This window comes from Delphinapterus leucas, chromosome 21 (assembly GCF_059928025.1).
Source record: "Delphinapterus leucas isolate spDelLeu-1000000601 "Yukka" chromosome 21, BTC_Dleu_Yukka2, whole genome shotgun sequence".
Lineage (NCBI taxonomy): Eukaryota > Metazoa > Chordata > Mammalia > Artiodactyla > Monodontidae > Delphinapterus > Delphinapterus leucas.
The window spans coordinates 5,478,165-5,493,234 of NC_143149.1; positions in this window are offsets into that span (position 1 = coordinate 5,478,165).

Here is a 15,070-nt window from a genome sequence, read left to right on the forward strand (position 1 = left end):
GACACCATTAGAAAACCCCTAGAAGAGAGAGAAGGGCTCAGCTAGAGAAAGGTAGTGATGGAGGAAGATGTCAAGAATGAGCCAATTTAAGATAAAGATGCTCGGAATTGACAGCATTTCAGATTATCTGGACATTGGGGTAATAGAGAAGGAAGGTTCAAGGATGGAGCTTCATAACGTTTCCTGGGCTACAATGCAGATGGTGGTGCCGTCCAGTGAGATAGTAAATATTGGAGAAAGAGCAAATTTCTGCAGCAGGAAGTTGATCAAGGGATCAAAAAAGCACTACAAAGTGAGACTTATTAGAAGCACCTTTAGAAAATATAGATAGGATTTAGAGAAATTGCCAAGTCTTTACTGTTGTTAGAGCAGAACACATTAATAGTTAATTATCATAGTAACTATAGCCAATTTCATAAGAACAAAGTTCCTCACAATAAATATTGTTTCCCTCATCCTCATTTTTGCTTGTTTCTCATAGTCTCAGTACTAATCATTGGTCATAATGATCTTTCCATCATTCCATCAGACCTTCAGATGCTCAAATCTCCAACACAATACCTGTTCAGATATGAAAAAAAAATCATACATTTTGGCATCTAAACTACTTTTAAAGGATTAAAGTCATGTAATTATGGATGGTCTCATCAACAAATTCCTTGCCTTATGTCCTAATATCCTATGGAATGTCTTGTTTTGATAGTTAACACTGGGCTGCTGGTTACAGAGACAGAGAGCCTATTGAATGAGGTTTCAGAAAGAAACCAAGTCCTGTGAACTTCAGCCGTTACTGGCATCATGTGTAAGCACAGTGCTAGGTTCTGGGGGAAAATGAGGTGTGAGAAGTGATCCCTAAATCGTCAGAGTCCACCATCTTTCTCTGGATCGGGAGATTAGATAGATACATACATAGATAGATACATACATACATACATAATGCAAGTTGGAAGTTGTTTGATTGCCTAAAGTTACATAGTGATATAGAACACACATCATGGAATTAGAGGGGAATGAACTGTCTCTTTATTGGAGAATTTTTTCACTCTGCCACCCACATTAAGAAATTTAAAAATATATATAAAGAATGCATTCAACTTAAATGCTATACATATACAGAATGTTTGGTATGTAACAAAGAGATGTTTCCAGAGAGTAAGATAAAAAAGAGAAGAGACAGGATTTCTATACCCATCACAAATTCAGTTCAGCTGATAATAACAGATACAAACAACAGCTTGTGATCTTATGTAAACATAGTCCAGATGTAGGAGGGCGTGTATACTTAGGCGTAAGTCCCAGCTAAAATTTCAAATCTTCAGTGAATCTTTCCTTCACTTACCCCACGTGGCCCCTTGTCGGTGGCATACAGCCTTATTGCCAATTGTGATTACTGTGCTTATTTTTCTGTTTTGTTAGTTTCCATCTGACTCTGTTGCTAGAACATAAGATCCATAAGAACAGGAACCAGGTCTGTCGTGTTCCCCCTATATCCCTGAAGCCCAGCACAGAGTATAGCACTTGGTAACATACATATGTGTTGAACAAATACTAATCTCATAGGATTTTGACATTAAAATAAAGATTTGACATTCTTTCACATGGAATCATGATTATTCCATATTAATCACTATGCTTTCAACTTCCTATAGATTAATTTGACATGCTCACTAGTAAGGCAGTTCCATCTTCAACCAAACAATACATCTATAGTTCCTAAGGTTTTTCTTCAACCTTCCTGAACTCTAGGATTTTCAATGGCATAAACTACATTTTATTTGTCTTTATCCTTTCAAAGCTTGATGCAGCATCTAACACGTAATAGGTATGCAAGAAATATTTATTTTAAAAAGGAGAAGAAAGAAATACAGCTAAGGAGGTTTTAGTTGTTCTTCATTTCATAGAGGCATAGTATTAAAGCGCTTTTTATTTCAGTGCCCTATTGATTATTTAAAAATTCATCATTAAAAATAATATTTAATAATGATTAGTCATTATTAAATATTCATTACTTATACATTTATTATATTATTTACTTATTATTAGATATTTAATAATGATTGGTCATTATACCTAAGCTTTTGGTTTTGGTGGGTTTTTAACTACCAATATTGGAAAAATGTGTATGTTCAGGGATTGAGATACATCTCGCAATCAAATAAAAGGGTACTTCGTGGAAAAGAGTGTTCAACTTTCCTTGATTTTATTCTGAAAGAAGTGACACTTCTTTGTATTTAAATGCCTTTCACGTTATTCCCAGGACCAATTTTAGCTCTTTTACAATGTTTATCCTCAATCATTTATCACCTTTTGTCATTAAGCTATTTAAAATCATGTTAGATGCTAAGAGGTAATCTGGAGCTCTTATGCCAAAGGCTACAATGTCTCATATATCTTGAAAGTGAGATATCAGATAAGAATATCAGTCTTAAGTATTATCAGCCCTGGTAAACTGGTGCCTCAGTGTCTGCACCTTATGTCAACTCAGGCTGAACATACTGGACTTAACATATGTAGTGAGAAGGAATTATGGGGAAACACAGCTATTTCCTTAACCTGAACCCTTAAAACACCAACATACAGGAACAATTATGAAACAATTATCCTAGATATATCTATGGCATAATAAATGACAATAAACCCACTTTTATGATGCTTTAAATGAAAGATCTCAAAGAAATTTACAAACTCTACAATAAGAGCCAGTTTACGAAGGATAGCATGGAAAGGAAGATAAGGATAAAAGGATAAGGATAGAAGGATAAAATGGAAAGTTGCATAGATTTCATATTTTAATGAACTTATGTGGGTGAAGAGCTTTGTAAATTTGTAAATCAAAATATATTTTATATTTGTTTTTAGTATTCTTCCTTGAGTTTGAAAGATAAATTTAAGTATGTACATCTTTATATATCTGCAGGAGAAAGTTTATAGTATACTGTAATCTCAAGTAGTTTCCTAGAAGCTAACTAACTAAAGACATGATGTATTCTAACTATAATGAATAGCAGTTCATTACAATTTTTCCTTTGGAAAAATATATGTAAATCAACTAATATATTAATGATTGGTTATTTTTACCTAAGAATATGTTTCAGTGGCAACTGTATTTGTATCAGTCTAGTGTATGGTAGCTTACACTGAAACAAATTAAATTAATTTAATTGGCATGGGTTAAACTAGGATAAGCATGTGCTGGTGAAGTGAATGTTTGTCCCCTGGGTAAAGGAGACTTTTTCTTCCTAAATAATGATTTGGGCTCAGTGTTAACAATTAAGAGTGAGCCATAGCATGCTAACCCACAAGAGGTATGTCACAAAATACTAGATCATTTGACAAAGAGCAAACAGAAGCCTGGAAATTAAACTATTTCCCAAAGCCAGACCTAGTGGAAGCAAACTGCCGGAGCTGCTTGCCTCTGTGTTTTTTTCTTAGTGGTACCCCAGAGAAGAGGGAGGTCCTTCTGAGGGCCGCTGGGGAGGGGAAGGCTGATGGGTTTTATCTAGTGCTTTCTGCTAGGGTAGTGCATATCAATTTTAGGGTCACATGGGGGATCTTGTCATTGTACAGATTCAAATTCAGTGGGTCTTAGGTGAGGCCCTAGATTCTGCATTTTGAGAAATCTTCCAAATGATGCAGATGCCCTTGGTCTGTGGAACGCACTTTAACGGCTACCTTCCAGGTGAAAGGAAGAGGAAATTCTCTTTCCTTTTTACAAGTTTCCTTCAATTTCCCAGCTCGCTTACCGCAGAGCAGCAGGTCAGTAAAGCCACAACTTCACAATAGCCCAAACACAGAAAAACCTTTGAAAGGAAGAATTAGATTGACTTCGGAGGGATCGCTAAAAGGAGAATGAATATTTATTTTTTTAAAAAAAACAAAGCATACTCATTCAGATTAAAATAAAAGGATAGCCAACCTTTTCAGTGAAATTACCTGCCTAGAAATATAGCCATCACATCTTTGAGGACAAATAAGACCGCACCTCAGGTTTAGACTCAATCTTCTTCAGTTTCTACAGAGTCCATTTGGGAGAAATATTATGAAGAAACTTGCAGTCTGAACCCTCCTCCTCCACCCGCTTCTCTAAGTGTCTAATATTTGCATTATATACAAAAGGAATCTTTCTACTCTATGATCTGTCAAGATTAAAAATTTTCTTGTGCCAGAAACATGCTAAGATGAAACAAAACTATAACTGAACAAATCCTACTCCAAAGCTGTTTCCAAGTAGGAATTAATATCAGAAATATTTACTTCACATATTTTCCATTGGATGGCCTTTTCAGATTCTTGCTACTTTAAATACAGAAGTAATATTCATTGGGCTACACTATTTTTAAACTGTGTTCTTATAATCAATTGTCAAATCTTCTTCAAGCTTCTATATAGGTGTTGGGCTCCTAGAATCTAAGTGGCTATATAGTAAAGCACTACGGTAGATAATTTAACTTTGGACTTTGATAATTCAGCTTTGATATAGTTCCTCAAACAACTTAAAAATATGATGTTCTGTTAACAGTTATATGGACATATTTTTATTTAGGTAACTATAGCAAAAATAACTTGTATTCAGTGTAAGAAGAAATTACAGATTTGAACTGTGCATGAATTTTATTTAAAAATTTCATTTTTGCTCCATTTTTTTTATCAAGACTATACTTTTAAGAGGGAGAAAGTCACAGAAATGTGTCTGTACATTGAGCTTTTCAATTTACATAAACAGTCTTCAACATTCAGAAGAATAGCAGGCAATCCTAATAGATTTAGCATTTGGTGTCTAGGAAAACAGACACATTTGGTAATCACACCTATATACCCTAATGTCTGAGCAACCATTAGAAGGTGTTTACTTTTTCGGGTACATAATTAGAAATCTATTACATTAGGTAATTTTGGAAATGGGAAATTAAGACTCATTTTCTTTGCAAGTGGTTATAAAAGGCAGAGTTGATTGCTGTTGATTAAAGAATCTGTAATGAAAAGTAGTTTTTCCCTTCTTCCAAAAAGTTGCATTTTTCTCAAAGAGATACTGCAGGCAACAGAAGCAAAAAATGCCACTTTGGTAGACGTTAACTTGAGACACGAATCTAATATATTTACAGCCAACAGCTTTAAAAGTCATACGCAATCCCACAAGAGCAATACTGATTTCACTAACTTTGACATAAATGTCAAACTTGATAAGCACAAGTTCAAAAGATCTATACAAAAGTATACAAAAGTTATATATCTATACAGTAGTCCTCCCCACTTATCTGCAATTTTGATTTCCAAGGTTTCAGTTACCCGCAGTCAACTGTGGTCCTAAAATATTAAATGGAAAATTCCAGAAGTAAACAGTGCATGGGTTTTAAATTGCGTGTCTGTTCTGAGTCACATGATAAAATCTCTCTCCATCCAGCTCTGACCTGCCTGTGATCCCCAGCCATCGACCGCGTCGATCCAACCATCCACTTGGTCACAGCTGATGATCCAGCATCACTGGAAGCAGCTACTTCTCCTGACGTATCATCAAAGGTCAGTACTAGCCTAATGCCGCATCACAATGCCTGTGTCATTCACCTCACTTCCTCTCCCGTCGTCGCAAGAAGAAGAAGGGTGAGTACAGAACAATAAGATATTTTGTGAGAGAGAGAGGCAATACTCACAGTCATAATTGTCATAATTTGCTATTAGTTATTGTTAGTCTTTCACTGTGCCTAATTTATAAATTTATTGTAGGTGCGTGTGTATAGAAAAACACATAGTAGATGCAGGGCTTAGTGCTCTGATTTCAGGCATCACTGGGAGTCTTGGAATGTATCCCCTGTGGATAAGGAGGGACTACTGTACCAAAAAAGTATACAAAAGACATATATCTGTACAAAAGATCAGAAAGCCTATACTTTCTGATATGAGATATGCTTAAGAATTTTGAAGTAGAGTAAAAATTCCTGTAACATCTGTTACAAGATGTCCTGTTCAGGCATAACTATTTACAGAGAAAATGTAAAGTGAATATGATATATTGTTTCAGCTATCAATCACTACATAACAAACCACCACAAATTAAGTGGCTTAAAGCAGCAGTTGTTTTCTTTGCTTAGAATTATGTGGGTCAGTAATTTGGCCTGGCTCAGCTGGCAGGGTCCCCGCCGCCGTTTTATTGAGATATAATTGACATACAGCATTTTTGCTTGCCAAACTCCTGAACTTCAGATAAAAGCCGTAGAACTCTGTGGCATCATCAACCACCACCACAGCAACAACAAACAGAACTTAAGGGCCTTCCATCATACAAAAATTACCTCTTAGATGAACCACAGACCTAAATGTAAGAGTTTCAACAAATAAAAAAGAAAAAGAAGAAAAAGGCAAAAAAACACATACTGGGAAAAATATTTGAAAAATACATATTTGATAAAGGACATATCAGAATATATAAAGAGCCCTAAAAGCTCAATAAGAAAACAAATTAAAAATGAGAAAAAGATTTGAACAGACCCTAAAAAGAAATAAGAGAGAGAGAGAGAAAGCGATCGGATTTGTGGTTACCAGAGATGGAGGGTGGAGGGAGGGCAACTGGACGAAGCCCATCAAAAGGCACTGCAAACTCCAAGTTATACGATAAATAAATACTAGGGAGTAACTTGCAGCATCATCAGTGTAATTAACACACTGTCTGTTATGTAGGAAAGTTGTTATAAGATAAACAAATACTAGGGAGTAGTAACTTGCAGCATGATCCATGTAATTAACACGCTGTCTGTTATGCTTGAAAGTTGTTAAGAGAGGAAATCCTAAGAGTTCTCATCACAAAGAAACTTTTCTACTTCTTTAATTAATACATGAGCTGATGGATGATCACTAAACTTATTGTGACAATCGTTTCAGGATGTATGCAAGTCAAATCCTTACGCCAGACACCTTAAGCTTATACAGTGCTGTACGTCAGGTATATCTCAATACAACTGGAAGAGAAAAACTATAAAATTTCTAAAATAAAATGTAGGAGACAATCTCCATGTCCTTTGGTTGAGCAAAGAATTCTTAGACATCATGCCAAAAGCACAATCCATTTGTTTAAAAACTTGACAAATTGGAATTCATCAACGATTTTAAAAGACACTTAAAATAGTGTCAAAAGACACTATCAAGAAAGGCAAGTCTCAGAGTAGGAGAAAATATTTGCAAATTATACATCTGGTAAAGGACTAATATGTGAAATATAAAAAAATACAACTCAATAATAATGACAAAAACAATTAAATATGGGCAAAAGATTTGAATAGATATTTCATCGAACAACATACACAAGTGGCCAAAAAGCACAAGAAAAAATGCTCAGCATCATTAATCTTTAGGGAAATGCAAATTAAAGCAACAATGAGATACCACTGCATATCCTCCAGGATGGAAAAAAGGATGGACAGTAACAAGCCTTGGCAAGGATGTAGAGAACCTGGGACCTTCATTCATTGCCGGTAGGGATGTAAAAAGGTGCAGCCACTTTGGAAAAGAGTTTGGCAGTTGCTCCAAATGTTAAACCTATGCCGCAGGACTCGAAACTCCACCCCTATCTATTCGGGAAAATGCTAACGTATGTCCACGTAGACACTCACATGTGAATGTCGATTGGAGCATTATTCATAATAGCCAAAAAAATAAACTGGAAATGCTCCAACATTACAATTACCTGATGAATGGATGAACCAAACGTGATATATCTACACGACGGAAAACCAGCAACTGAAAGAAGCAAACTACCGGTACACGGTACAAAATAGAGAACCTCAAAAACGTTATACTAAGTGAAAAAAGTGAGACACAGAAGACTACACATTTTATGATACCGTTTAATGTAGAGTCTAAAAAAGACAAATTTACAGAGACAGGAAGCAGATCAGTACTCTCTGGGGCTGGGTGGGGGGTGAGGATTTCAAGACCAGATCTGTAAGGAGTTGTATTTAATGGGCACCAGGAAACTTTCTGTGAGGAGGAAAATTTCAGTGTCTTGTGGTGACACCTGCACAGCTCTATAATTCAGTTAATTTATAGTAAATAAAAGACACGTCAGTAAAGCTATCTAAGAACAGTTAGACATTGAATGTACCAAATTGCATCTTCAGTGCTTCCTGGACTTTAGGACATCTCTTTACACTTAAACACACACATGCACTCACACACACACACACACACACACACACACAGGAGCGTGTATATACATACACATTCAGCTATTGTTCTACCCAGCCTACCTCTCAGATCTTTTATATCTCATCTCATTCTTGTTATTCCATCTATTTATCTTACGTAGCAGATTCTTCCCTAACTTTTTTCATAATCTCATTGCCTTTGAAGCAAGAGCCTTCTCCTTCATAGTACCTAAAACTTCCTTTATGAGATTCTTTTCAAACAAACTATTTTTAGTTTAAGTAATACATTTGACATCAAACTTTAAGCAAATAAAAATGTTCTGCATGGTATTAATTTTATGGAATTAAATGGATTGTTTTATTTCCCATAGCTTGTTCATGGATATACATGACATTTTTCAATTAAAATGAAAACTATTCCCCAAGTGCTCCTTGGCAGTATTAAACGGAAGTATAATTTAAAAGCAGAAAGTTCAAATAATGATTAAATACCGTCTCAAGAATTTGTTATACGCTGGCCTGCTTGGACTTAATAATTTTTAAATTACTCATCTTCATGTTCTCACGTTGATCTTGCCAAATTTTCTGTTAAGAGATTGTCATTTGTGATTATAATATGGTACTCATTGTTCAGAAATAATTTTCCACCAGCTCCCTATCTGTAGAAGTTGTTTTTATTCACACAGCACAACCTCATAAACATAGAGACCAACCTGGTTTTCGCAAATGTGGGAAAACCAAAACAGAAAGTTCTAGTTTTTAGAGTAAAAATCAGCAATAGAGAAATTTTTAAAGTATCATTTAATTAATTGTTACTATGTTGAAAAAATGCTGAACAGGGACAACATGTGTGGTTGTATATCTTCACAAGTTTGTCAATCAAACAGAAGGAATCGCTGTTCTCTGCATTTTATACTCTTTTTTTTTCATTTAACACTACTTAAAAAATATTGCTCAATTAAGCAGTAACAAATTACACAGTTTCCCACTCTGTCCTGTTTTATTACCTAGCATCCAAACCAAAAGCAATGGAAACCGGTCATTGATTCTGGGCACCTTGTTGTTTCCATTTTATCATGAAAACTGAAGAGACCTTAACTGATGCTTGGAAAACTAGCTCTCATCACAGAAACTCAGGCTGAGTCAAGGAAACCTTTGAAGACACAGCCCACTTTCCTACACTTCCTGAGAGCTACTTGAACAGGTTTCCACACTTGCCAAAAAGTCAGATTTATCTCAGGAAGTAAGCTTAAAATGTTCAATCATTAAGATTTATTAAAGTATAATGTTAATACATCAAACTGATAGGATCACTTCATGTTTCCCAATGTGTATAAAATGCACTGTTCCTTAATTACTATCATTTTCACACGTAGAAAAAGAACACACGGAACATGACTATGCTTTGAGGTAAAAACAGTTTACCACTAAGAAGACTATATTTTCTCGGCAATGAATAAGAAGCTGAGTGCCCCTAGAACCTTTTCAAACAATCCCAATTTGGGACTTAACATGTGTGCACTCCTCGACTCTGGGCACATTGATTCTGTGTTCTCTTGGTTAGGAAGTCACTTCCCTCAAGCTGCTGTGTTTCATTTTGTTGTATGTCCTCCACATGCTGGAGGAGTGCTTTCAGACAGTTTTATAATGAGTGTAATAAAGGTGGTCTAGTTGATATCCAGATTTCCTTATCCCTTGCAAATAGGCTATTCAATTTTGAGACACTCAAGTCTAAAAGTCAAACTTATCAAAATTTCTATCTCCTTTTCTTTTTGTCTAAGAGTATATACCTATATAGTCTCATTATCTTTCTTTCACCTGCTTAAATATTTTCTTGATTTTCTATCTTTCCAATCACTGATATTTTCTATTTCAAATTAAAAGTAGGAAATTGTTTTTCACTGCTAAAAAATATTAACAGCAAATAAACCACTCCTTTGAAACATTTGTCAGCCTCAGGGGTGAAATGTCATCTGGCTGAAAGAAAATGTGAAGTACCAGGATTTCTCTGGTCAGCCTCCCATAACATTACCTTGAGTCTTAATTGTACCTGCGCAGACCCTTCTGCAGATGACAACTCAGTGCATAAGACTATCCAGCTGGGTATCTTTATATCCCTGTGAGGAAAAATACAGCCATGTTTTCATACCGCTCTGTGACGCTTGTGCTCACACACAGGCACCCTTTCATTTGTGATGCTGGAGTTTGTATTCCTAAAAATCAAGCTGGTAGGCAGGTGCTGCACAGAGAAACACAGAGAGAACCACCTTCACTCGTGGGACCCATACAAGGATGGGGTGTGAAGAGAAACTGACAGACTGTAAGGAAAACGAGCCCCATAAGCAGATGAACAGAGAAGCAGAGGGCTTTGTGGATGTGCCAGTGCTTTTGACTAGCAGAGTCCAAATGGACATACTTCACTTTGGCTGAAAATAAGCGAACCAGGGAAAAGAGTTCATGAGAAATGTGCTTCTTGGTCTATAGTCGTATTTTTTTAAACAGTGAATCGATAAAGCAGTGGCAGCATCATAGCTTTGAGCATCACAAAGTTGCCTTACGGAGAGGGACAATGAAATAGACAAAAAAACAGATCTCAGGGGACAATATTTTCAACAAAAGCAGGTGACAAGATACCACCCAAAACCCCAGAAGCTGAGTAGGTAGGACGAGACGCAGTCCTGTGTGGAGATATAGGTATGGATATACATAGATAGATATGTGATCATATATTGGGATCGGCAGCTGTGCAGAGGTAGAAATAAGAGGAGTTTTGATGATCCTACAAGCCAGACTTAGAAATTGCTTACAAATATTCATCTCTAAAAGAGGAGGACCACATCTTAGTAAAAATATATCAGCAAGCAGATTCGGGGGACAAATGGTGAAAAGAGCAGAAGTTTGCAGACTTCGGAATTGTGGAGAGTGCCAAGAGACCATAGGCACAGGCTAAAGGGCTGCCAAGAGATCGGAGGATTCTGGGTCGGCCTAGGTTCCCAATAATTAGGAACTCACAAGAAAAAAATCGCCCTTTGAGTAGGACAGAGCCCACTCTGAGGAAATACTGCTGGAAGCAGAATCCCAGTGGAGCAGGCAGGAACACAGTTGATGCAGTAGAGAGGGAGCCCTCACATCAGTGAGCAGGGGCCCGTGGAAGCTGATCTCGGAGAGTATTTTTTAGTGGCAACTTCAAAGACGAACACTGTTTTTCACACTTCACAGGACCCACAGTTGGGGGGACACCCAAACACTGAAGGTAGAAAACCATCCTGCTCCATCCAGACCCATCACACATGAGCCACAGGAAAGGGCCCTGATTGATGGCTCGTCAAAGAAAGTGTAAGAAAAAACTGCTCGAAAAATGTACCAACAAAGGAGCACACCGAAAACAATATGTAACAGTATTTCAAAATTAGCTCAGAGGAATTAAGAAAATGGCAGAAGCCGTGAATAAGCAGCAGAAATCACAAAAAGAAAACTGTGAAAATGGATGACTAGAGAACAGGAGGATGTACAGCAGAGAGAGATCAGGAACGGAAAAAATTCAAACTAGAAGAAACACACAAAGAAAGACTACAGAGAACATGGTGAGAAAAAAAGTTAAGAAGGGGGAAATTTTTTAAAAATCAAAATATATGGAAAGGTACAGAAATGGGTTTGTTGGAAAAGGTAAATATGGAAAAGAGGCCATGAAGATGCAGCATGTGTAACAACGGAAACTGGAGAATAAAACCAAAACAATGGGATAAGCCCGGAAAGAGACACTCTGTACCCAGGAGGGCCACTCAGGATAGTCAGCACCAAGACATATCCACGTAAATCAGCTGACCTTTTAGAGAAAGAAAACAACTCCATGGACAACCAAACAAAAGAACCATAAAACTTACAAAAGAAAGAAAATCAGAATAGCCTCAGACTATTTCACATCCATACCTTGTGCCAAATGACAATAAAGAAACGTTTTTAAATTCTGAAGGAAAGAAAAGTGAGCCTAGGATTTTACATATAACTAATTGACCCTCGAACGTAAATGCCAGAGAGAAATAGTTATAAACATGCAAGAACTCGGGGGTATTATTCTATATGGTCTTCCTGAGAAATCGATTGAAAAGCCTCAAACTTGAAATAACTAACTATAAAAGATTCATCCTAAAGAACAGGGTCCTATTGCAGAGAGGTCCGTGGATTTGGTGGTAGGAAGGGTGAGGGAGTAGCTGCGCGTGATGGTTTCTGTTTTCTAAGCATTTTTCTTTCTAAAGCTTTCTGTTTTCTAACACCGTTCTGATTTCAAGGAAGTATAAAAGGAGGTCATTAGATGAAAATATGAGTTGAAGAGGGTTTCAAGAGATGGAAGAGGACATGACAAGTCATCACTGATAGTGGGAAGGGGAGTTTAAGAGAGAAACAAAGCGGCAAATAATGTTTTGCCGTAGTGTCGGGGGCTCTTTCAAAGTTCGTGTGTATGAAGGTTTCCACAGAATCACATGCTGGGCACTGTCGATCAGGAGTGACTGTGGATACCACCAGTGACTCACAAACGCCACAGGAGCAGGAAGGGGGTTGGCACAGGAAAGCAAGTGGGGTGCTGTTGGGAGAGGTCCTGGACTCCTTTGGAGAGGTATGAGGGAGGCGTCTAGAAATGGCACAGGTGGGAATTGAGCTGGAGGGCTAGGTCGCTAGTTTACCATGGGAACCCTGTCATATTCCACAGGCTGAAGTGGACTCGAGCGGGATGACGCGGGGCGAATCATCCTCTCTGGAAGGGCACGACGTGAAGGGTGCGAAGCTGATTTGTATTAGGCCCATTTTACAGTTAAGAAAATGAGTCAGGGTCCTCCCTGGCGGTCCAGCGGTTAAGACTTCGCCTGTCAGTGCAGGGATTGCGGGTCCGATCCCTGGTCCGGGAGCTAAGATCCCACATGCCTTGCGGCCAAAAAAACCAAAACACAAAAGAGAAGCAATACTGTAACAAATTCAATAAAGACTTTAAAAAATACATGAAAAAAAAAAAGAACGAAAAGAAAATGAGTCAGCAGAAGGTGATGAGTCACGAGGCCAGGACTGGAATATGGAGGGTCTGCCTTCCAATGTTAGGCTTGGTTGGATGTGACTGTGACATATTGCCTCTCTTTTAGTAGATAGTTATTTTTAATGGTTTGTTATTTTCATTTTGCTGTTACTTCTGAACATAAATACTGAATGTTTACCATCTTACCAACAAAGATCCCATCTATGGTCCTGATATCTGATTCTCCAACCTAAATTAAATCGAATTTGAGAAATTCTATGTCTCTTATGAGATTACAGAGTTACCTTATTCAGCTTCACCGACCTAAAAACAAAGGCCTTACAAAGAAAAGTATATTTTTTAATTACTAGTTTTTCCAAATCTGAATTCTATTTATTTTTTACTTTTGCTGCATTGGGTCTTCGTTGCTGCGCGCGGGCTTTCTCTAGTTGCGGCGAGCAGGGGCTGCTCTTTGTTGTGGTGCGCGGGCTTCTCATTGCGGTGGCTTCTCTTGTTGTGGAGCATGGGCTCTAGGCACGCGGGCTTCAGTAGTTGTGGCACACGGGCTCAGTAGTTGTGGCGCACGGGCTTAATTGCTCCGTGGCATGTGGGATCTTCCCGGACCAGGGCTCGAACCCATGTCCCCTGCATTGGCAGGCGGATTCTTAACCACTATGCCCCCAGGGAAGTCCCCAAATCTGAATTCTAAAAGACTTTCTTAACTTAGACAATTCTACCTCCTGGTTCTAAATTTCAATTAAATCTTTCCAATTTCTATACTATGACAACCTATTAAAGCGCCATCCTTGAAAAAGTTGACATATTCCAGGAGAATGACAAGCTCATTTTTATCAGTACTTAAATATTTAATATAATACCCAAAAGCCTGGAAGGATTGCTCCAGGAAGATATTATAACTTGAAACCCAGAATTTGCTTTGAATATTATTTATCTGCTGAGAAGGAATTTTCAATAAACCCTAAGGATACTTAAATCAACAAATACTTATCAGCTGTAGTAACTGTAGTGACCCGGTCCTGCTTCTGTCACTGGTGTTATTAACAGACCAGCACTGCTACTCACTGTCTTTCCCCAAAATCTTACTCTGCAGCAAAAAAAAAGCACAGGATCCCTTGGAAAGACCTTTTAAAATCCCCTCAGCAAGTGGCTGTGAGCACAGGTGTTCATTAAATTTGGTTGTCAGTTTGCTTGTCATTTATCCATGGAGCTTATTTTCACTTTCTTAGTTTTTCAGGCTCACAGGAAAATGGCTAATGACTATTCATGTGGTCCCAGGGGAAATTTCTTCTGGAGGAAATAGACGGCAACTTCTAATGTCATAACTCAACAGCGTAACCTTCACCAGGAGGTGGAAAACACCAGTAGGGCTTCAAATCTTGAAGAATCAGTTCCTGAAGCCCAGAATCAGTTCTTGAAATTCAAAATGGGTGAACTTTGAAATTTTACATCTTTAGTTTTGAGTTGAAATATCACTCTAAGCCAGTCACTTTAAAGTTTTTGGAAAATCACTTGGCCTACTTTAAAGAATTATTTCGAAGAAAAAAAAGTTTAAGGTCTTGTAGGGTCAATCCTTTATAGCATGTTTACAGGCCTCATACGAAAATACCTTTAACTACATCCTTTTCAGGGTTGCCAATAATCACAGTACTTTTAAATTGCAAGGAAATCCTTATAAACATTTACATATTCCAGAAAAGATCTAGTTTAAGTTCTATCCAAATAGATTTTTATCCAAATATCCAATCAAGTAAATTATTTGCTGTCTAGTACATAAACCCTCCACATATTTGATTTAATGTTTTTTTAAATAAAAAACAAGTAAAACTGTATGTGTATACAAGCCAGTCTTTACCAAACTCTTTCAATTGCTAAACCAATAGAGATAATGTCAAAATGAGGCAAAGCTTAG